Below are 23,412 nucleotides of genomic sequence, written 5' to 3'. Positions count from 1 at the left end.
GGCCATGACAGGTCTCACGTAGGTATTTGCTTTTACAAATTGAAAGCATAATTTTTTTGTCACACACAACCTTAATAAAAAGCCAAAGCCAAATCATAATTCTACCCAAATTAATGAAGTCTGAAAGTTATAAATAAGGCCATAATAGAAATTCAGAGCTGTGTCCGAGTCTGCAGTAGGTGGTAGCGTGCAATACTCTACCTGAATTCTCCTCATGTTTGAGGGATCTAAAAACATACTTGATACTGGTGCGTGGTTAGTGTCCCACAACCAATGAGCTATCTAAATTCATAGGCTCCAATGTCACACTCCTAAAATCTTGGTGGAAAGTTAAACTGGTGCACACAAAGCCACTTAGAACTTAGGGAGATACCTAAACCTTTTAGCTTCTTGGTTGGCTTGCAGTATTGTCATCTAATTGCATTAAGGTTGTATTCTTCTTCCTCAGGAAATGTATCTCAGGAGCTAATCTGGTGGATGGCATCTGATGTTCACCGCTGTGTTGTATTTTTCCCCAGATGTTTCCCATTTCTTTCAGAAATGCTTTCTACCCACAGGGAGAGAAGAGAATCTAAGATCGGTGTTTGTGCCAGGAGAACATGTTGTCTCACCCATGTTGCCCAAGTCATAATGGGTGAATTCATCAACACAGCAAATCTGTTCCAAACAAATTTGTTTCTATAAAGGGTCTTGGGGCTGGAGAAACACACTGCTCCTGAAAACACACTGTTTCATTCCTAAAACTCTTTCATCTCATTTGGGTCTCACCCAGCTCACTGTCAGAGACCCCCTTTTTGCAGCACCCCCTTTGTAATAATGAATAATAATCTCATTTATTTATTTAGTAAATACAAATGGTATGCCTCTAGATACAAGTCATCTCAAGGTGTTAATGTTATGGAGGTAGGCTGCCCAAGTAGGGCATGTGAGCCCCTAATTGGAAGGTGATGTAGACTCGTTCTCATAAATAAATATTCCTACTTTCTATGTCTCATTGGAAGAAAATGTTGGATTGGCTTGTCAATGGGACCAAATATGAGATTATGCGAGAGAGGCATTTCACAATTTATATGGCTGTGAAAACTGGTCTCTCATCTTCTACAAAGGGGGAGCAAACCTTGGCCAAGTGATTTCCCACCATAGTCTATGCAGAGCCACATGGCTACTATTGGTTGATTATTGAACAGATAGTAGCAAAAAAGAAGAAATACCTCAGTTCAAATTCTGGCTCTACCTCTTATTAGTTGTGTGACTTGGAGCAAGATATTTCAATTCTCTGGACCTCAGTTTCCCCAGCTATAAAATGGTGTTAATATCTGCCGCACTGGGTTGTTGCCAAGGATGCAGGAGATAAAATATATGGTACACAGTATAGGACCTGCCATATAGCTTGACACACATTAATAAGAATGCTGATGAGTTGGATGTCAACTATATTTTCTGGTTAGATTTTAAAATAAGAATGATTCTGAGGGATTTTTGATGATGAATCTAAGAACAGTATTATTTAACAGACAGTACAAAATGGGTAGCTTATAAAAATTCATTGGGCTGGTATGACATTTCAGTTCTGTAGTACCTTTTTTGACTTAGAAAGGTAAGATAAACATTATTCCCACCTTCATTTTTCAACTCATTTCATTGTATGAAATCTCTTACATGCAAATTATTAGATACTTAAAAAAATGAAACAGCCACTCACTTGGGTTCTTGACCTCTTACATTTGAACAGTCTCACAATTTCTTTTATTCCAGGACAACTTAAAAGCCATCTTTATGTTAATGGTGAAATAGTTACTCTAGGTCTATTCTAATGCCTTTAATAATAGCTGGCAGTTAGAAAGGTGACAAATGCAAGTGTCCCCAGACAAATTTTGTGTCGTGGGTCTTGCTGAGGAAACATTTAGAAGAATTGCCTTTTCGTCAAATGGCTAATTGACAAGCATCTTGGCACAGGGTCAATGACTTCACCAAAGAAGAGGCCATGTTTCTGGAGAACATGTCATCCTTTGAGACCGTTAGTGAGATCCGAGTGTCTGAGTACCGCTTCTATTGAGTAACAAGCAGCTGCCAGTACTCTGCTGAACTCCAGGCTTTCAGCACCCTAGAACCTGAGCTTGGACATTGTGTTCTCTAGATCCTTCCTTACTCACCATCTAAGATCTCAAACCTGGCTACCCTGTCATCTGTTTGATATTCAATCAAGAATGAGAAAAAGTCAAATCCCTCCCACCATCTCAGCAGCCGGTGTAGTTGCAATAAAGTCCATGTGCAGGTGGACTTCACTCAGAAATCTTTCTCACGGCCTCCACATAGCAGGTCGTTACTTGCCGTTGATTCCTAGGCCTACCAGCAGAGCAGAAGCAGCACTGAGATTTGAGGCAATATGTTTTCAAGGGCGGGCTGCCAAAGAGTAGGAAGTTACAACTGACAGGGAAGGTGGAGATACACAACTAGTGCAAAGCTCATATTTCGATGCTGGAAATGCACGCCCTTCACACACACACACACACACACACACACACGCACACCACCACAAGGTGTCCCTTCTTTGGAGCAAGACAGTATTTCTAGGAGGTCCCTGTTGAATATCTTTAGGGTCCATATATGGTGGGAAAACCTGTTACCAACTTTCCACTGAGGTAAGCAACATGGCATGCTAGAAGGAGGGTAGCACAGAAAAAACAACATTGAGCTTGGGCATCCCCATGATCTGATAGTTCTTATAAGAAGGTGGAAACTGGGGACTGAGTTCCAAGTCTGTCTCTAACTCACTGTGTGACCTTGGGTAAGTCCCTTCTCTCTGGGCCATTTGCTTTCCAAATAGGATTGCATAAAACCAGCAATTGAGTTTAAAAGACATTCAACTGCTATTATTCTGTGGATATCCCTGAAGCTATAGAAGCTGAGAGCTACAAGTCCTGCCAGTCCATTGAAGGACAATTGGCTTATTCTACTGTAAAAGGAAAGCACTTTGTGAAGTTTAGTATCTTCGAGGTGGTTTCTAGTTTGACATTCCTGGCCATGCCGTTATGCCTGTTGGTGAGTACATGCACATGGAAAACGGAGAAGGAAGGGGACAATAAGAGCATTGTTACCACTGGTGCTTCAGTAAGTCTAGCCACATGTGCTTGCCTATGAGGGAAAAGTGTTTCTTCTCATCTCCTCCCCAACGACCCAGAGAGGCAGAGACTGGGAAAACAAGGGGCAGAGCTGCCTTCCCTATCCCCTTTCCAGCACCCGTCTCACTCAGAAAGCCCTTTGGGCTTTTGCGACCTCACTATTTATTTCTGACCTCTGGCCTCTAATTATACTTACCATTACAGGTAGAATTTTGTCCATAGCCCCGCTATATGGTTTGAAATTTTGTCTCCTCCAAACCTCATGTTGAAACTTAACCCCAATTTGGCAGTATTGAGAGATGGGGCCTTTGAGAGGTGATTGGGTCATGAGGGCTCTGCCATCACGAATTGATTAATTCTTTTTTTTCTTTTTTTGAGACAGAGTCTCACTCTGTTGCCCAGGCTGGAGTACAGTGGCACAATCTTGGCTCACTGCAACCTCCGCCTCCTGGGCTCAAGCAATTCTCCTGCCTCATCCTCCCAAGTAACTGGGATTACAGGTGCCCAAGACCACGCGTGGCTAATTTTTGTATTTTTAGTAGAGACGGGGCTTCACCATGTTGGCCAGGTGGTCTTGCACTCCTGACCTCAAGCAATCTGCCTGCTTCAGCCTCCCAAAGTGCTGGGACTACAGGCGTGAGCCACTGTGCATGATTAATTCATTTATAGATTGATGGGTTAATGGATTAATGGGTTATCATGGAATTGGGACTGGTGGCTTTATAGAAAGAAAAAGAGAGACAGTTCAGCCTCCACAACTGTAAGCAATAAATTTCTTTTCTTTATAAATTACCCAGTTTCAGATATTCTGTTGTAAGCAACAGAAAACAGACTGAGACAACCCCTAAATTCATATGTTAAAGTCCTAAACCCTAGTATCTCAGAATGTAATCTTATTTAGATGAAAATCATCTTTTAAGATGTAATCAAGTTAAGATGAGGTAATTGGGATGGGCCCTAACCTAATAACCTGTGTCCTTATTAAAAGGGGACATTTGGACACAGAGATGGATATGCACACAGGAAGAACACCATGTGAGCATGAAGGCAGAGATCGGGGTGATGCTTCTATAAGTCAAGGAAACAGCCCTGCAAACACCTTGATCTCAGATTTCCGGCCTCCAAACCTGTGAAAAAATACATTCCTGTTGTTTAAGCCACCCAGTTGGTGGCGTTTTGTTACAGTAGCCTCAACAAGCTAAGACACTTGCTTTCTTACTTCTGCCACTCAACAGGTCACATGAGCTCATAACCTCTAGCAGAGCTCTCAGGGGATGAAATAGGCTTGTGTCAATGTGCTTGGATAGGATGGTGTCTTAGTTTAGGCAGCTATAACGGAATAACCGTAGACTGGATGGCTTAAATAATAAACATTTATTTCTCATATTTATGGAGGTAGGGAAGTCCAAGATCAAAGTGCTGATAGATTGTCTAGGGAGGGCTCTTGTCCTGGTTTGCAGATGATCATCTTTTAGCTGTATCCTCACGTGGTCAAGAAAGAGATCATCTCTCTTGTTTCTCTTCTTGTAAGAGCACTAATCCCATTCATGAGGGCTCTACCTTTATAACTTAATTACCTCCCAAAGGCCTCACCTCCTAATTACATCCTATTGGGGATTGGGCTTCAACATATAAATTTGAGGGGTAGGTACACAAACATTCAGTCCATACCATATGCTTCAGGAAGAATACATTCTAGTCTGTGCTTTGCCATAAAAAAATCTAACTGTGAGACTAAGGGAAAGGGACTTTCTTTTCTGGGCCTGTTCCCTTTCTGTAAATGAGTTGTTACTTTTAATTGATAAAATGTTCACTCTTGTTTTTAGGGAGCGAAATTTTCCTTTTTCAAAATCATTTTTTTGTGTGTGTGGAATCCAAATAGATTTTTTAAAAAGTGGCGGCAGAGATTCCAATGTTCCTGCTATGCCTAAAAGTCAGAGATGTTGAGGGCAGGTCTGGGCATACACTGCTGCTGCCTCCTATCCTACAGGACCCAGGTCATGTTCATTGGTCTAAGGTGTTGAATTCAGTGGCATTCTGGTCACTTCCCAGGGGTTCTGAAGTTTGGCAGGTGTATCTGGTATGACAATGTGCATTGATGTCACACATCCTGGGAACAGAGGTGAATTCAGAGCCTTCCTCTCATGGAATCGCCAGGGTCTAGGACAGGAATGAGGTGCTCATGTCATTGCTGCCACTTGGCTATCTTTGGTGGAGCCTGAGGAAGACCCCAGTCTGCTTTTCCCAGCAGTTGGAGCTTGTAGGATATCTCTGGAAGTTCCTGCTTGTCCCTGGAGGATACAGCTCTTCTTAGCTGAGACTGCCTCTCTGGCTCTATTAGAGCCATGGGCCTTGGTGTGCGGAAGCTGGGCCAGAGTTGTTCACCAGGTATGGGGGAAGTAAAGCTGGAGTAAACATCAGTGCCTCAGGTTTTTGGAGCAAATCCTCCAAGGGCTAGTAAAAGAACAGATGAAAATGAGATCTGTCTGCAGGCCTTGTCTCCGTGGAATGATACTCCCTGGGGAAGCCATGCTGTTCCTCAAAGGAGGAAGGCCTGGACTTTGGAGTCAGGCACCCCCTAAGTTTGTCTCTGTTGACTCAAAGGGTGTTTTTCTGAGAGACAGCACTAGGCTGGGCCTCTGAGGGGGTGGTGGGTATCATGCACTAACGATGCAGCAGGATACAAAGGAAGGAGTAAGCCGAGTGTGGTGGCGCACACCAGTAGTCCCACCTACTCAGAAGGCTGAGGCAGGAGGATTACTTGAGCCCAGGAATTCAAGACTACAATGAGCAATAATCACACCATTGCACTCTAGCCTAGGTGACATAGTGAGATCCTGACCTTCCCGACTAAAAAGAAGGGAGTGGTCACAGCTCCTGGAACACAATAGATGTTGAGTTTATGATGGCTCTTACTAATTCCTTCCTCCCACAACCTACAACTTGAGCCAAAGCTTTCTAAAATCTTATGTCTTGAAAGCTTCATCAATAACAGGAAACGCATATTTACACAGGGTCCAGATGCTGCCTCAGACTCCTTCCCAACAGAGCACTCCAGACAGCCACTCCCACTCATTGAAAATCAGAAGGTGAGATCAATCGTTTTTGCTATACCTGATCCAGTTGCAGGCAGGCTAGCCTAAAGGAGTTATGGCTCCTGGCTGGTGATGTTCCAGGATGTCAGGCCAAATAGCCTCTGGCCCTTCCTCAGATACCTGAGATCCTCTGTGGGCCCCTTTTCCAACCTGTGGAGGTGGGATTTGTGGGGCATGTGCCTAAGGAGCAGGCCTAGGAAAGAGTGAGTTGAAGCAGGCTGGTCCCCATTGCCCACCCCTCCCACCTCAAGAGCCAACCAGAAAGATTAGTTCATCAAATAAAAGAGAAAAATGATTCCTACATTACTCTTAAATGGGTGTTTATAAGATTTTGGGTAACAAAAGCAATAATGATTATATTGCTCAAATAATAAAAATGGAGAAGGGTTGTGCATCTGAGCTGACCATATGGGAAGCATCAGGCCTAGCAGCAGGGGCACTGAGCAAAGAGCTGCTGGGGACCCCTGGCCGCTGCTGCATGGGGAGAACAGCCATGGTGGAGAACCTCATTTTCCCTGGGGACAAACCCAATTCTGCCCTCTCTTCGGAGACCTGGTTATTTCACTTATGTCTTCTTTAAACAAACAGAACAAGACAAGGGCTCCTGATGACAATAGCCTGATGTGCATTTGTTTTGGCACAACACTCTGGGAGTGTCTTTGGAGTCTCTGACTACACTAGGGGGAGAGAAAGCTAAGGGTGAAGGAAGCCCTGGTCAACAGCTGTTGACCTCAAACAAGCCTCAAACAAGACCTGTTTTGATCTGTTCCTCATCCAGCCACAGTGGACTCCTGCAAAGGAGAGACTACTGATGGCCTGGGGAGGTCCTTCTGTGAATCCTATGCTTTGGCCAAACCACATTCTTCATTGCTATGCAAGCACACCCATGCTTTCTTGCCTCTAGACCTTTGTGCATACAGTTTTGTTTTGTTTACCTGACAGCTACCCTATCTTGTGCCCTTTTGATTGCTTTCTATCAATGTCCAACTCACCTAAAAGACCCATCACAAGTGACATTTCCTCAGGAAGCCATTGCTGGCACCATCTCTCCCTACCTCCCTTCCTTATCTAAATTAATTTCTCTCTCTCTCTCTCTCTCTCTCTCTCTCTCTCTCTCTGTGTGTGTGTGTGCTTGAACTCTCTTTAAGGACCCAGGAATTTGTGCTCTTATTTTGGACATTTGTAACTCTGCTATGGGCCCATCTCCTCCACTAGACTGGGAGTTCCTTGGGGACAAACTCCAGACTTGCCTTGTCCCTGGAGTTCTCCAGGGGCTGGCCTGACTTGCAGTGGGCAGGAAAGTGTGCTGAATTGTATTTTGAGCTCAGTAACTCAATCCTAGGCTAGTTTAAGTAGGCTAAGGTATGGTCCTTAATGTCATTGCACTTCCCACCCTGTTGCCTGGCATGAAAGCATGTGTTTTCTAGTAGCATATGGCAGTGCCAAACCCTAATTGGCTAGGCCAGACCTCTGCTAACCCTCCATGGAGATTGATTGCTGGAACTATACCCTAGTTCCTGAGTTGACAACAGACTTTCACTTAGCTTGTACCATCCCCTCTCCTATATAAATGGATGACAGTGTAGACCCATTAAGGTCTTAGCTTGGAGTGGTTGATCTAGGAAGAGGATGTCCTCGAGGGCTTTCTTATGCCTAGTGATCTCTGACAAGTCCAAGACTCTGTGTGATCTTATGAACTCATAGATCTCCAGTGTTAGAAGGACCTCAGAAAGTATGCACTATAACCCCTTCAGCTTAAAAGTATGGTAACAGAGGGGGGCATATGAATTGTCTAGGGTCACAGAGCAAATCTATGGAAGGGATAGGAAGAAAATCTAGGTCTTCTGACTTCTGGCCAGTTATTCATTAAGTACATCCTCCTTTCTCTGTTTCCTGGTCACCCAGTTAACAAGCCACGGTTAAGGATGTATGTAAACTGGTGAGGGGCTTGAACATTTCTGGGTTTCAAGTGTATAATTTTTAGAAAGCAATTTATCATGATTTATAATTGATTAATATAGAATGCCCTTTCAATATGCGGAGCAAAATTGTCATTAATAATTCACTGGATTCTACATTTGAGTGACTGTATAAATTGTTAAAGCAGTTGGAACTCCAAAATCCCAGAGCAGAGTGTCAAAAGTCTCATGGTGAAAATTCTCTAAATGATTATTGTCAATGTTGATGAGACTGCAATAAGACTGGATCCGTGGGATGTTTTAGGGACTGTGCAAATTGGAGCGGGCCCTTGGGGTTGCATTGCATGTCATCCACTCACAACAGACTCGCTCATTCACTCTCATTTGTCTAGTCATCTACTACATATGTGCCAGCCCACTCTGTCCTTTGGAATCTCACTTCTCCTAAGCTATGCTATGGAGTGGCATTTGGTCCCCAGTTTCCTGTAAGTAATGCCTGGGAAAGACAAAGTTCTATACTTAAGGGTGGCCACTGCAGCATTCTTTATAAAAGGGATATATACAAGTTACTTAGAGGAGACTGCTGAGTTTACTCAGGATCCATCACTGACAGATGATGTAGAACTTGAGACAGCTGGCTATAAAGACAATGTAGAAGCACATAAGATGCTTATGGTCAGCGAAACAAATGCCTTCTGTAGAGCAGGACTGCCTGAAACACTATTATGTCCATGCAAAAATGTGACTGATGTAAACAGGGGCTGGAAAGGGGTTATTCAAAATGAAAGTGTTAGCTTTGCTGTGGAGGTACGGTTGTGAGTGGTCCTTCTGTTTCCTAATTCCAGTTTGCTTGACTGATTTCACCTATTCACTTAAAAGGAAACAAAGCCTGATGTCTGCGGTCAATGCAATATGGTGTAGTTTTGGTCTTCTGCCAGCAGGTGGAGATGCCCCGCTTTCTGTTTCCTGGCAGTCAAGCTACCAGAAAAAAAAAGCCTTGGTCTCATTTGGAAAGTCCTATAGATTCTCTGCCTTTTTATTTAAATATCTAACCATGAATTCTCCAGCACCCAATGAGCCCTGAAAGTTATTTCTGATCAGATTATGTGGCTTCAAGGGAACAGATCCAAGTTTTATAGGGCCTGAAGCTTACATAATTTGGGAGGCCTTTTTGAGAAAAATAATTCAAAATTACAAAATCAAGTGCAGAGCCTTGTAAGGGGTCCCTGCAAACATGGCCCATTGAGCTGAGTCTTCATGAGCTTCCCAGTAAATCCACTTGAGACTGCTGTTCTTCACAGTCCATCTGGCCTAGGGAGGAAGGGCATTGCCATGGGAAGACCACAAGCTCTTTGAGGATGGGTCATGTCTTTATCCCATCAGGCATTGGTAAAAGGTTTTTGACTTCCCTGTTCTTTTCAGTTTAATGCTGAGTGTTTAGTAGGTACTCAGTGACTGGGTATTAAATCAGAGGAAGCAGAAACAGGGGCTAGGAAGAAGTCTGGAACCCAAACTCACCTTGTATGGCAGAGGAAGCTTGAAAGTCATGCCTCTTCATCTCATTCTTCTGAGAGCACCAGCTAGCTGGATGGCAATGACCAGAAGTGCTGCTCTGTGGGCTTCCCACACATCAGCTACCACATGCAATTCATCTCTGGATTCCGGAGGGTCTGGATTATGCAGTCTTATTTATATAGAGAGAGTTTGACAACTTGAAAGACCCCTTCAGCATGAAATAGGTAAGGGAAGATTTTCCTTTAAATTATCCTTAAATTAAGTTTAAATTTAAATTCAAATTAATATGCACAAATAGTTGTGTCTGCAATTCATCTTAATTGCCCTGCCCCATTTTCTTCCTATACTTTATATACAGGTAGTCACAATCCTCCTTAATATAAGCATTCTGGTGACTGGCTACTTTCTTTGACCCTTCTGTTTATAGGAATGGTTAATCTCTCTCTCACACAACCATGGCATCTCCTTCTGGAATCATACCACCTGCTTATTCTGGTCTATAATGGATCAACCAGCAGTGGTGTCTGATCCTTATAATTTTTGTAACTTGTCCCTAAGGATAACTCCATACTGAATAGGTTTCTTCCTTGTCCTGCCTCCCTCACTACATCATTTGGGTTGGACTAGGCTGTAACAGCAAATAAACCCATACATCTAATGGCTTAACAGAAAAGAACTTTACTCTTTGTGCATGTGACAATCCAGAATGGCCCAAGAGTGGCAAGGGCCTCTGTTCCACACAGTCATTCAGGAGCCCAAGCAGAAGGAGGCTCTGCCTTCTTTAGCACATGGCTTTTAGCATCACTGTGATTATCTCCAACCCAATTAAGCAGAAAGAGAAAAACACACAGGTGCCCATGTCAAAGTTTGTAATGGGCCAGCCCTAGAATTTACACACCTTGCTTCTGCTTAAATTTCATCCACTAAATCTTAATCACATGGTCACATGTAATTGCAAGGGAGACTAGGAAATGTAGTCTTATTGTGCATCCAAGAAAAATAAATAGATTCTGGTGGACAGGTCTCTGCCATATCACATACAGCATGGCATATATTAATGAGCAGTTTAGGTTCCTCCCAGACATTAATTTTAAGATGTTAGAGTAAGAATGTTTTTACTTTTCCCTTCAAAACAAAATTGGGGAAAAATGAATGAGAAACAAAAACAAAGACAGTATTTTTGTTGAAACTGGGAAACTCCTATAATCAGGAACCAGACAAATAAGATGGGATGTCACATGCAGTGAACTGTGGACTGGAGTGATGGGGGCTCCAATAGAAAATAACTGCTTTTCCAAATCTTGAGGAGAGCTGGCAGAGCACAAAATTCTCCAAAGTAGGTGACCTGCTCAGAGGGCAAATCTAATAATTTTTTGTTTGGAACAATAAGATCTGGGTGGCTGTTTAGCTGAGGGAATCTCCCCAACTTCCTTGGATACTTTAAAATGGCAGGGGAGGTAGGAATGAGTGAGAAAACTCACAGATACTCCATCTTTGTAAATGTGCAGCATGTAGAAGAAAAACTGTGGGTGTTAAGCAGCTCTGTAGCAGCCATTCTTTGTGAGCTAAGAAGAAAGGTTAAACCACCTCTCAGTCACTCTCTATTGCACACGAAGCACATTCACAAAACCCACTTCACAACCTTCTCCCACAAGACCATGAATCATAAAGGATTTTTCTAAGAATTAGGGGATTTTCTACTAACGCAGAACACAGCCCCAGCCCCTCTTCCACACTACTTCTTTCAAATACCTGCTCTAGGAAGATTTCTGCTCACTCAAGGATGACTAATAATAAAAAAGGAACAAGGAGATCCATACAAAAATGTCACAAAATGGTGGAAAATAGCAGGACAAAAAAGGCAAACAGCCTACACAGTATGAACATTTTGATGTGGAGTAGATGAAAATCATGACCAAATATTTGTTTAAGAACTCAATAACTTAACAATTGAAGTAATTTGTGAATTAAGGGCTTAATGCAGAGGTATAAGGAATCAAGAAAAGCAACAAAAATTAAAATTGAGCTGCCTGTATCTAGGACACAAAGTAGAAGAGAAAACTAAAATCATCAGAGAAATTATGGTTAGCTTGTAAATAGTAGTAGATGGTGACACAATATTATCATACTAGCTGATGTAAGAGTACAGATTGTTGACAACAGAAAAATAGATAGCAGCTTTGAGGCAATTGAGCAAAATGAAATGGAAATTATAAAAAGTGATTAGAAGAAAATTGTAGATATGGAAGACAGGCAAAGACAGAATTAATGTTTTCTTCTTTAAGAAGAAAAAACTAGAGAAGTATAAAATATCCAAATATGTAAATTTAAAAACTTTACTGATATTAAAAAAGATTTGAATCTAAGGATCTAAAGGGCATGGTGTTTCTTAAGGAAAAAAATGTCTAGTCAGCACTGAACCATAGTCTACTAAGGTTTCCTGAAATAAAGACAAAGAAAAATAATCCTATGGGGCATCTAGGCAAAAATGATCAAACTACTATAACAGCAAAATAAAAAAACACAAGTTGGCTTTAGGCTATCCTACATACAACATTACATGACAGTAGAGAAGTGCTTAAAAAATTACCAAAAAAAAGATGATGTGAGCCAGTAAATTTGACCTAGCTAAATTGTCATTCAGGTGTAATGGTGACAGATAAATATTTTCAAATATGCAATAATGTTTCATGGGCTGTAGTTTCCAAGAACACTTTTTTGAAGACACTACTAGAAGATAAAGTTGAACCAAAAGGTGAATGGGAAAAGCGGTGGCAAAAATAAATGTAGAACTATGGTTAAAGGTTATAACAATTATGGGAACTACCACTGCAATATACATGTAAATGTAATCAACCATGATGATGAAGAAATATTAAAATACCCAGTAAAAATTAGGGAATGTAAGGGGAGAGAAAGTGAGATTGTGCGTGTAAGATGGCATGTTTATTTTTTATAGTGGGTGGGGTCAAAATAGTTTTAAAGGTGGCCATTGAAGTTTAAAAGGTATAAACCTATTTAAATGTATAAAATTAACCACTAGAAAAACTAAGGCCAGTAGTATACCCCATAAAATTAAAAGGTGGAGGGCAAGGGGCGTTAGAAGTAGGGACATTTACTACTGTTATTGAAGAGTCAATATAAACTAGCTAAATAAATAGAAGATTAAGTACAGCCTATAAAATTATTTTTGCAGAGGCAAACATTAAAAATAAAATGACACTATACACCTTAAAAAATAACCGGAGACCCCAAATAAAACAAAGGAGATAAATCAAAGTTTTTTAAAAAATTGCAACACTCATACTACACATATCTACCCTATCAATACACAGGAAAAGAGACACTCATATTCAGTGACAAAGAAAAACCCAATTAAGTACTGACTGGAATATACTCATCTAGAATGAAATGACTCAGAAAAAATTGAAAGCAAATGAGTAGGCAAAAGCATATTAGAAAAATGGAAATAAGAAGAAAGCAGACAGCTGAAAATTAATATCAGACAAGACTGAATTCAAGGAAAAGTGAACCAAAGAAGGGCAGGGTACAACACATAATGAAGGTCTAACAGCAATGAATATCTATGTACCAAGTAACATATCAAAATTTATAAAGCAGATCCAGGCATGGTGCCTCTCACCTATAATCCCAGCTACTCAGGGGGCTGAGGTGGGAGGATTGCTTGAGGCCAGGAGCTCAAGACCACTCTAAGCATCATAGCATGACTCCATCACTAAAAATAAAAATAAGAAAAAAATTAGCAGGGTGTGGTGCTGCACTCCTGTAGTCCCATCTACTTGAGAAGCTGAGGCAGGAGGATTGCTTGAGCCCAGGAGTTTAAGGCTACAGTGAGTTATGGTCATGCCACTGCACTCTGGCCTGGGCAACACAGCAAGACCCTGTCTCTGAGAAAGAAAACAATTATAAAGCAAAACGTAGAGAATACAGAGAGAACTAGAAACACATATAGAGTAGTTCTATATTTATTTAGCTACACCTTTCCATGACAAATAGTCAAAAAATAAGTAGTCATGGAGGACTTAACCAAATTAATAAGGTAATTTAAAAATCTATTTTATTAATATCTAATCAATAAGTTAAATCAATTACATATTCTTAAATCAGAGAATACATATTCTTTTTAAGCACCCATGGAATAATCATAAGAACTATTTAGAGCACCAAGAAATCACTGATGCCAAAACCTTAAAAAGGGTGCTAGATTTTCTGTTGTCAACTTGGTATTATCCCCACCCCTTCAGAGAAACAAGGGAATACATTTCCCAGAATTACCTGCCATGTAAGTCTTCTGGGTTAGACTTAAACAAATAAGAGGAAATCTTAAGAGATTTAGGAGACAGAAGAGAAGCAGAGGCCATTTGTCTTTGGACATAGTGCAATGAGACATATGACCCACGTTGGTGATGGCTTGAGTACCACCACTTTATTGCCACAGAATGGGAGATTTCTCAGAGGTTCTTGAGAATTCCAGAAGTTTCTCAATAAGTATTGACGGATCCTTACTTCTGTGCTTCAGGCTTAAGTCTTTAGTGTCTGCTTCCCTAACCTTCCAGATGTAACTTTCCTGGTCTTCTGCAGTAACTCTGCTGACCTGTTTCATCAGCTTTCCCAAAACTCAAATAAGCCCTCATTTCTGTATTAAACCCTCCACTCCTGGTATACTTAAGTGGCTTCATTTTCCTGAGTGAACACAGGTTGATAAACACAAAAGAAAATTAAAGAAAACTTCTCATGTGAGTATAGATATAAAAATGCTAAATGAAATATTAGCAAATAGATTTATTAATATTTTCAGATGTTACACCTGGAAAAACTAAAAGAAATACTGTAAACTATTAAGTAATAAAAACAGTAAGGTAGCTGGGTAAAAAATTAATATACAAATATCAATAGTTTTCTTTATTTTCAAATAACAACTAGATCAAAAATATAAAGCAGAGGTTGGCAAACTTTTTTTGTAAATTGCCAGATAATAAATATATTTGCTTTCCAGGCCATATGGTCTCTGTTATGACCACTTCATTCTGCCATTTCAGTCTGAAAGCAGCCATACTCAACATGTAAACAAATGGGAGTGGCCATTTAAACTTTATTACAAAACTTTATTTAAAAAACAGGCCATAGTTTGCTGATCTTTGATAAAGAGCAAAGGGAGAAAAGACCATATTTAAGACATCCAAAATGGAGATTAGAAAAATAAACTTAATTAGAAATATGCAATATTTATATGAAGAAAACTGTTGAGGGACATAAAAGAAGATTTGAGTATATGGAAAGTCATAGCCTAATTTGGGATAAAATGAGTTAAATTACATTGATGTCAATTTGCCTCACAATAGCACAGAAATTCAATGCGACTTCTGATGCATAAAATAAACTTAAATATACAATAAGTTTAATATGTAATATTGTTTTGGGAAAAAGTAGACACAAGCAAAAAGTAATCTGAAAAACACAGGCTTCTGCCAAAAAACAAAACCAAAAATATAAAGACAGAAAAAAAAAGATAAGTTGGCTAAACACCAGCTGCCACCAGCAAGATAAAATGGAGCGGCAACATCTAGCTCTTCATAAGATCATAGAAATACCATCAAAGAAAGACTGCTCAGGCACGTAAAGGATCATCTAATATGTTAAGCTATACCCCAAATTAAAATGACATAATAGAAGGAGCTGGAACTATTGGCTTACTATGGTCCCAGAAGAGGTGACACTGTGAATCCAGCCCAAGGGAGATAATAATACTCACAACTCAATAGCACTTATTCAGAACTTGTTGCCAGCCCTCAGTGGTTTACATGATTTCCTCATTTAACTTCTCATAAGAACTCTATGAAGTGACTAATATTATTACACATTGGGTGGAAAGTGGTGGGAGTAAGACAAAGAGTTAAAGGAAAGAGGCAAATATATTTTGTATATATAGGTAAAGTTCACCTTGAGGACTTGAGAACTTCTTAGGTACTGCTGATTTGTTGCTTCTCCCTCTGACTTGCTTCTAGGTGACGTAAATAATAAATTGTGAAGTTGCCCATTCATATTTCCATATGAAGTAAGTATGGGGTGGAGAAAGGCAGAGGCTTAGTCCTCTGAACATTCCTGTGACAGGTAGACATAGGGTAATTTTGGAAGCCTTCAATATAGCTGGATCTCCTGTTTAGAGGAGAAGATGTTACTGATAGCCAACAGCTGGGCTCTTGGAGTGGCTGTGGTCTCATTCCTGCCCAAATCAGTCACTATGGTGGGGAGAGCAGGTGCTAGGTGTTGTAATGTTTGGCAGAGCCAAGCTGGAGTTATTTCCAGCAGGCTTTAGTCTCCCAGGCCCTGCATAGTGTGAGGGAGAGGGCTGGATCCCAAATGAAAATTCAGGCCTATTACTAGATAAAGCAAAAATTAATTATAGGTAGGCCAACAATAGCTAGCTATTAATTATGCAAAGAATTTATCAATTTAACCAAGTACATATTAAGGTTTACATAGAAAAATATTATAAGCAAAATAGAAACAGAAATGACAAATGGGGAACAACAAATTCCAAAATATATGACTAACAAAGAAGTAATTTCCTAAATATATAAAGAGCTCCTAAAAATAAACAGAATTGTTCCTTCTCTGGTGAAACTCCTTCAAATACCTCCTTATCTCACTGAGAGTCAAAGCCAAAGTCTTTCCAGTAGCCCACAAGGCCCTACTGAGCTGTTGTCTTCCTCACTCATTCCCTGCCACTCCATTCCACTTGCTCACTCTGTTCCAGCCACACTGGCCTCCTTGAAATTCCTCCAACAGCTCTTGCTTTGGGGGCCTTCCTTTTCCTCACCATGTAATGCTTGTCTCCAAGATGTCTGTGTGACTCACATTTTCACCTCCTTTAAGTCTTTACTCAAATGTCACCTTCTTGGTAAAACTGTCCATGTCCACCCTATTAAAATTGTAACGCTTCAATCCCAGAATCCACATCTTTCTTACCCTGTTTTATTTCTCTCCATGGCACTTATCATGATCAGATTTTGTGTGTAGCTACTTGTGTTCATCAGAGGTCTCTAGAGAGACGGAATCAATAAGAGATATATAGCTATATAGAAAGAGATTCAGGATGAAGGATTGTCTCACAGTATCATGTAGTCTGAGAAGCACCATGATCTGCCATCTACAAGCTGGAGACCCAGGAAAGCCAGTGGTGTGGTTCCAGTCCAAACCAGAAGCCCTGAGAACCAGGGGAGTCAATGGTGTAAGTCCTGATCTGAGTCCAAAGATCTGAGAACCAGGAGCACCAAAGTCCCAGGACAGGAGAAGACAGATGTCCCAGATCAAGATAAGAAAGAGAGAATTTTACCTTCTTTGACGTTTTTGTTCCATTTGTACCCTCAATGGATTAGATGATGGCCACTCACATTGGTCAGGTTGGATCTTCTTTACTCAGTCTACTGACTCAAATGCCAATTTCTTCTGGAAATGCCCTCACAGACACATCCAGAAATAATGTTTTAGCAGCTTTCTGAGCATCCCTTAGCTCAGCCAAGTTGACACATACAATTAACCATCACACCAGTTATTTGTTTATTGTCTGCTTTCTCCCACTAGATATCACTGCTGTATCCTCAGTGCCTAGAACAGTGCCTGCACACAAGGACATCTCAATGAATATTTATCGGATGAAAAGATGTGAACATATGGTTAACAGGAAAATATATGAAAATTAATTTTATTTCAATTTAAAATGTTACGTCTACTTAACAGGGCATAAATATTGCTCAAAATAAGTATGTATAGAGCTATTACATTCTTTTTAATGGTGCTGTGGATTTCCACTGGATAAATATACTGGAATTTATTTAACTGGTCCCCTATTGATGAATATTTACATTGTTTACAGTAGTGTGATATTGCAAATATTGCTGTGTTTGTGGAGAAAGAATCAACTCAAATGCCCATCAGTGACAGATTTGATGAAGAAAATGTGGTACATGCACACCATGGAATACTATGCAGCTGTAACAAGGAATGAGAACATTTCCTTTGCAGGGACATGAATGGAGCTGGAAGAATAATCTTTCCAATAAATGATGCTGGAACAACTGAGTATTCAAATGCAAAAAAATAGCCTTGACCACTACCTCACTGTAATCAGAAATTAATTTGAAATAGAACACAGACCTAAATGTAAAACCTAAAACTGTAAAACTTTTAGAAGAAAATCTGTGACTTTGGGTTAGTCAAAGATTTCTTAGATATGACACCAAAAGCACAATCCATAAAAGAACCAAATGATAAACTGGACAAAATAAAATAGTTCATCTCCTTTACACGACGCTGATGAAATAATAAAAAGACAAGGCACAGAAAATATTTGCAAAGCAAATACCTGACAAAGACTTAGATTTATACAGAGAATTCTCAAAAGTGAATCATAAGAAAACAAATAACCCTCTCTAGGCAGCCCAGTACCTTAAGGGGCTGCAGCTTGTGCTCTCCCAAAGATGTGTTGCAAGCAGTTATGTCATTCATTCATGCAACAAATATTTGTTGAGTATCTACTCTGAGCCAGACATTATTTAGGCGCTAATGCTGCAGCAGTACATGAAATTATCATGAAGCATCCATTCTTTTTCGTTCTTTTTCTTCTTCTTCTTTTTTTTTCTTTGAGAAGCCAGGATCCCAAGGCACCAAGTGAAAGACTGGTTGGCAAAAATCCATTTGAACTGTGATGTGAGTGAAAAACATATGCTTGTTGAATTAAGTAATGATCAATCCTATGCTCTGTTTTTACACATAGCAGCTTCTGTTGTTCCTTTTATTAATACTTCTGGCTTGTTTCTTTTTTATCTCAGGGCTAAAATATCCCATTTGAAAAACCACCCTTTTTTTTCCAGTCTTTTGCTTTGTCAAGTTATAGCATAGCAAGTTTTATTATTTATTTAATTATGCTTTAAGTTCTGGGATACATGTGCAGAACGTGCAGTTTTCTTACATAGGTATACACGTGCCATGGTGGTTTGCTGCATCCATCAACCTGGGAGGAGATGGACCAAAACAAATGCACAGATTGATATATAATAGTCATCTATATAGGCTAAGTCTTCCAGATAATTCCATCTTAAATTACCATTTTCTCTGGTCACTAAGAAGGGACAGGAACCTCAATAGCATGATATATCCTTTCAAGTTGGTAGACATCCACGGGCATATGAAGGCAATCTTTCCTCGGTCCTCCTTTATTGGAGCTATTTGATAATGCCCACATCTTGACTCTAGTTCTTAGAACTACCGGCTGCCAAGCAAAGCAAAGTTCAAGCATCTTGAACTTGGTGTATAATACATTAGTGTACTTTAGTGTATTTAAAAAATTTATGTGTAAAATGGCCTATGCACATCCATGTTCTTCTACATACTACAATCAAGGATGCATAGGGGACCAGAGGACTTGGGGTTTAAATCCCTAATTTGGAATTCTTCAATGTAGCCACAGTTAACCCTGATGTTAGACAATGCCATCTTCTGGACCACTCTCAAACCATTCAGTTCTAGCCTCTTATTCACCTTGAGCCCAACCCACGTCTCATTCATGGAAGTAGAAGCATAACTTCTGACTTGCATTTCCTTTTTATGTGTCCTACCACTCATCAGAAGTCAGGGAATCTCCAGATTAAAGCTCTTGAGCCTTCCTTTGGGGAGTCAAGTTGGTGCTAGCCCAAGGGAAAAAGGAGGTGGTAATGGCCTTTGTCTTTTTTGTAGGCATGAGCGCATGGTACTTGGCTAGGAAAGCCATTTGGATGTATAAAATATGTAGTTCCAGTAGCACCAAGCTAGCACTTTAAAAATGCAACATTTATTTCAACTGCTACTAACCTCATGAGTCTGGGTATCCAAGAGTAGGAATATTCTCTGGGTATCCAAGAGTAGGAATATTCTCCTTCCTGTTGACTTCTACTATGTCTATGCTGCACAGGGAACTAACTGAAGTTAAAATGCTGCCCACTCTCATCACTTCTGTTCCTGTATTCTCATTTATTTTTTTATAACACTTCTCACCAGCTGACATATTGTTTGGTTTGTTCATTTGTTTACTTATGATTCTCTGCCCTCACTAGAATCCTACCTGCTTAGAAAAAGGAACTTTTATTTGTTCACTATTGTCCCTCCACTGCTTAGCATAGTGTCTAAGTAAATAGTAAATGCTCATAGTATATGCTCAAAAAATATTCTGGAAGAAAGAAAGGATGGGATAAAAGGAATGAGAAAGGGAAGGAGGCAGGGAGAGAGGAATGTAAAGGAAGGAAGAGAGAAGACATTGTGTTAACTGAGAGGGCTCTCTTACTTTTTCACTTCTGATTGATCAGACTTGGTAGACCAAAGGCCAGAATTTGGTCGACAGAGTTGCCAAATTCCTGCTGGAACCAATTGCATTCCATTTGTCTTTCCCCGGGGGCATTGAAGCCTACTCTCTCTGAAGCTCCTCCCCTTGATGCAGACTGTTGCAAGGTATTTCTGCTCCGTTGTGCAGATGAGAAAAACAGATGTTATGTTATAAAAGAAGACCTCACTCCTTCTTGAAGTTTCTGCAAGTGACTCCCCAGTGGCTGTGAAGGCAAGAATGCCCATCTTTCTGGAAAACTCTTTCTATTCTTGCATTTTCTTTTCCCTTATTAACTCTCCAATGCTGTGAGTTAGGGCTACCCCCACTGAGAGCTCTCAGAAGATGTTGACTGACTAGCTAAATTATGCTATTGATGTGGCTTAATTAATACTAATGACTTATCATGAGAATTACAGATATGTACCCATGTCTAGGAAATGTCAGTGACAAGAGAATTAAGGTGTCAGTTCTCATAAAACATGAGCAAAAATCCCCTCAGGGTAGTTGGAGATAGTTACCTCCTCTCCCGGTAAAAATGCCCTTGAATTATATCAGAACCTGCTTGTGAATCCTGCATCTGTAGTCTTCTTAGGTTTGGAATGAGTGTGGTAACATTTAAATTACACATTCCACATCAACCATGCAGTTCTCAGTAAGATGATAACAAGAAGGATGGGGATGCAGGTGGTAAGAGTGCATTGAACAGTGTTGTGCAACGGTTGGCAGCACAACCAGGCATCCATGGGTAACACATATCCAGGCAGATGAACATATAGGTTAGCATCCTGGGGTTAATTTCACTTTGCAGATAATTAACGTGTCCTTATTTTGGAAATAAATGCTTCTGAAGTTAAAATAAATGTATTTAATTAGTAGAGGCATTTAGTTCTGAGGTGGAAAGTAAATGTACTAATGGAATAAATGGTTGTATACACATTTTATATTCCAAATCTAAGTTAAATGCATCTCCTTCAAGCCATACATATAGGAGGTGGATTTTAGATTGTGAGAACCTGTTGCTGGGAGGCAGCATGGCATGTGCCTTGTGCCAAGTTGCAGGCTAGGATTGTCCAATTTGTCTGAGCCTGTGTTCTGGATCAGTGACATAGCGCTGGCCCGGCTTGTGGGTTGAGTCATCTCATGCTGTCAAATTCAGGTTGCTCTTTCCAGTGCTGACCTCTCTTCCCAACTGCCTGCTGGGCATTTACACTAGGCTGACAGCTGAGACCCCCAGTTTAACTGGTCAAGACAGGCTTCTGCACTCCTGTTGTCCCCAAAGCCCTCCAACCACACCAACACTTCCCTGAGGACCTTTTGTTTATCTTTTCTGTTCCTGGCTCTTTGTAAAGCTTGAGTCACCTCTGACTCAACTCTTGCCTCTTTCCTTCAAATCTTCCTTCAACTCCGGCCCATCTTCCACGATTTCCCATCATCTGTTTGAAATCTAGTCCTGCTCTACATTCCCTTGCCACTGTCCTGGTTCTATTAAGTCTATCCCTTAAGCATCTCTTGATGATCCACTTTTCCCAGGTTCCCTCCATATGTATGGTGCCAGTGAAACCTTCGCAGTCTCTTCTTTGTTCCTCTGTACCTAAATCTTGCTTCCATCCAGTCTGTTTTCCACATTGCCACCAAAGTGACTGCAGATCGAAAGCTGATTATGTCACCTCCCTGCCTAAACTCTTTCATGGATTACACCCCCTACTCCTCAAACTGCCTTCAGGATAAAGCCCAAACCTTTCAAAAAGACCTTCAAGGAACACCATGGTCTGGGACCTACCATCCAGTTCAGTCTGTTCTTTATGTACCCTCAAGACACGTATCAGAGCTCCTTACTAGCCTGTGGAAATTTCTGTACTCGTCATCATCAGTGCGTTTGCTTAGGCTATTGCTTTGTTGTAGTGTGATGAATTCCTTGGGCCTCTAAATTTGATTTATGGCAGAAACTATAGGGGAGTGTGGCCATTGTCCCAAGAAGGAATCACTCTTCACTACTCTATTCCTTGCTACCCCCAAGCAATGTTCAGCCTTCGGAGACCCCTCTTGTAGATGGGGCTAGGAGCATGGGGGGAGATCCTCTTTTGATGAAGCCTTCCTAGGGATTTGGCTTGAAGATTGGGCTTCTCTTCCTTTATATACCTGTACCTGGACTCCAGGGTTCCTAAAGGCAACTCAGGGTAAATATCTCACAGTTAGGTCTACCTCCTGAGTTTTCTTGGAGCTAAAGGCTTCTCTCCATACCCTGGATTCTGACCTGGTGCCAACAGGAGAGTGAGGCAGCCCTGCCCACCCTCACCTCAGCACAGGAATATCAGTTTTCTCGGCTGCTGCCAAGAATAACCCCTGAGCTCTGCTCCCTCTTTCTGTGATAGAGATATTCTGAGCCTCCCCGCTGGGAATCTTACTTCACACTCACCCACACCATTTGCACGCACACAGCTGCACATACACACATGGGCACATGCACACACACACAAACACATAGTCATTCATCAGCACAGGCTTGGGCTGGAAATAACTGAGACTAGCTGAGGTGAGGACTTCAGAAAGATTCCAAGGGAGAAGGATCTTGCATCATGATTTGGATAGTACAGGAGAGCAAGCAGAGAGCAGAAGTCTTTGAGAGCCGGCAAGGTGAGACGTTTGGGTTGCTGAAGGGTCTATTCCTCTGGGTCAGGGACAAGGCCCAGGCTGGAGATCCCTGAATCCAGTGCGATTAATTTATTTTATAAATGTTTATTTAGCACCAACTATGCACCAGGCACTATTCAATCTGGGCAATGGGGAGGAAACCACGAACAAGACAAACATGACCTTTCATAGTGCTTATTATGTTCTTGTGGAAATAAGAAACACTGTCTTAAACTAATTGCCAAGTCTTGGCAGTTCTACCTCATAAATAGCTCTGAAGTGTACCAATGTCACTCCTCTTCCACTGCTGGTCCTTCGGCTCAGGCTTTCGTTATCCTCATTCATTTATTCATTCATCCACCCATCATGTCTAATTTTTTTTTGAGACAGTCTCAGTCTGTTGCCCAGACTGGAGTGCAGTAATACAATCTTGGCTCACTGTAGCCTCAACCTCCCTGGCTCAAATGATCCTCCTGCCTCAGTTCCCCAGGTAGCTGGGCTACAGGTGCACACGACCACACCTGGCTATTTTTTTTTGTATTGTCTATTTATTTATTTATTTATTTATTTATTTATTTTGAGATGGAGTCTCACTGTGTTGTCCAGGTTGGAGTGCAGTGGCTCCATCTCAGCTCACTGCAACCTCTGTCTCCTGGATTCAAGTGATTCTTCTGCCTCAGTCTCCTGAGTAGCTGAGACTACAGGGGCATGCCACCACACCTGGCTAATTTTTGTATTTTTAGTAGAGATCA

The 23,412-nt window shown here is 40.9% G+C and overlaps 1 long non-coding RNA gene across 1 annotated transcript in view; it reads right to left on the bottom strand.

Moving 5' to 3' along the window:
• The window catches only part of LOC129530013 (uncharacterized), a 106,850-nt gene that overhangs the window by 11,077 nt on the left and 72,361 nt on the right, over positions 1-23,412 (bottom strand). The window contains exon 2 of the long non-coding RNA XR_008675528.2: positions 9,655-9,859. This is a non-coding gene — a long non-coding RNA (uncharacterized lncRNA). The remainder of the gene's footprint in view (positions 1-9,654; positions 9,860-23,412) is intronic.

The sequence above is a fragment of the Gorilla gorilla genome, chromosome X (genome assembly GCF_029281585.2).
Source record: "Gorilla gorilla gorilla isolate KB3781 chromosome X, NHGRI_mGorGor1-v2.1_pri, whole genome shotgun sequence".
NCBI lineage: Eukaryota > Metazoa > Chordata > Mammalia > Primates > Hominidae > Gorilla > Gorilla gorilla.
Note: the sequence above shows the minus strand (reverse complement) of the source record. Positions and strands in the feature narration are given on the sequence as shown.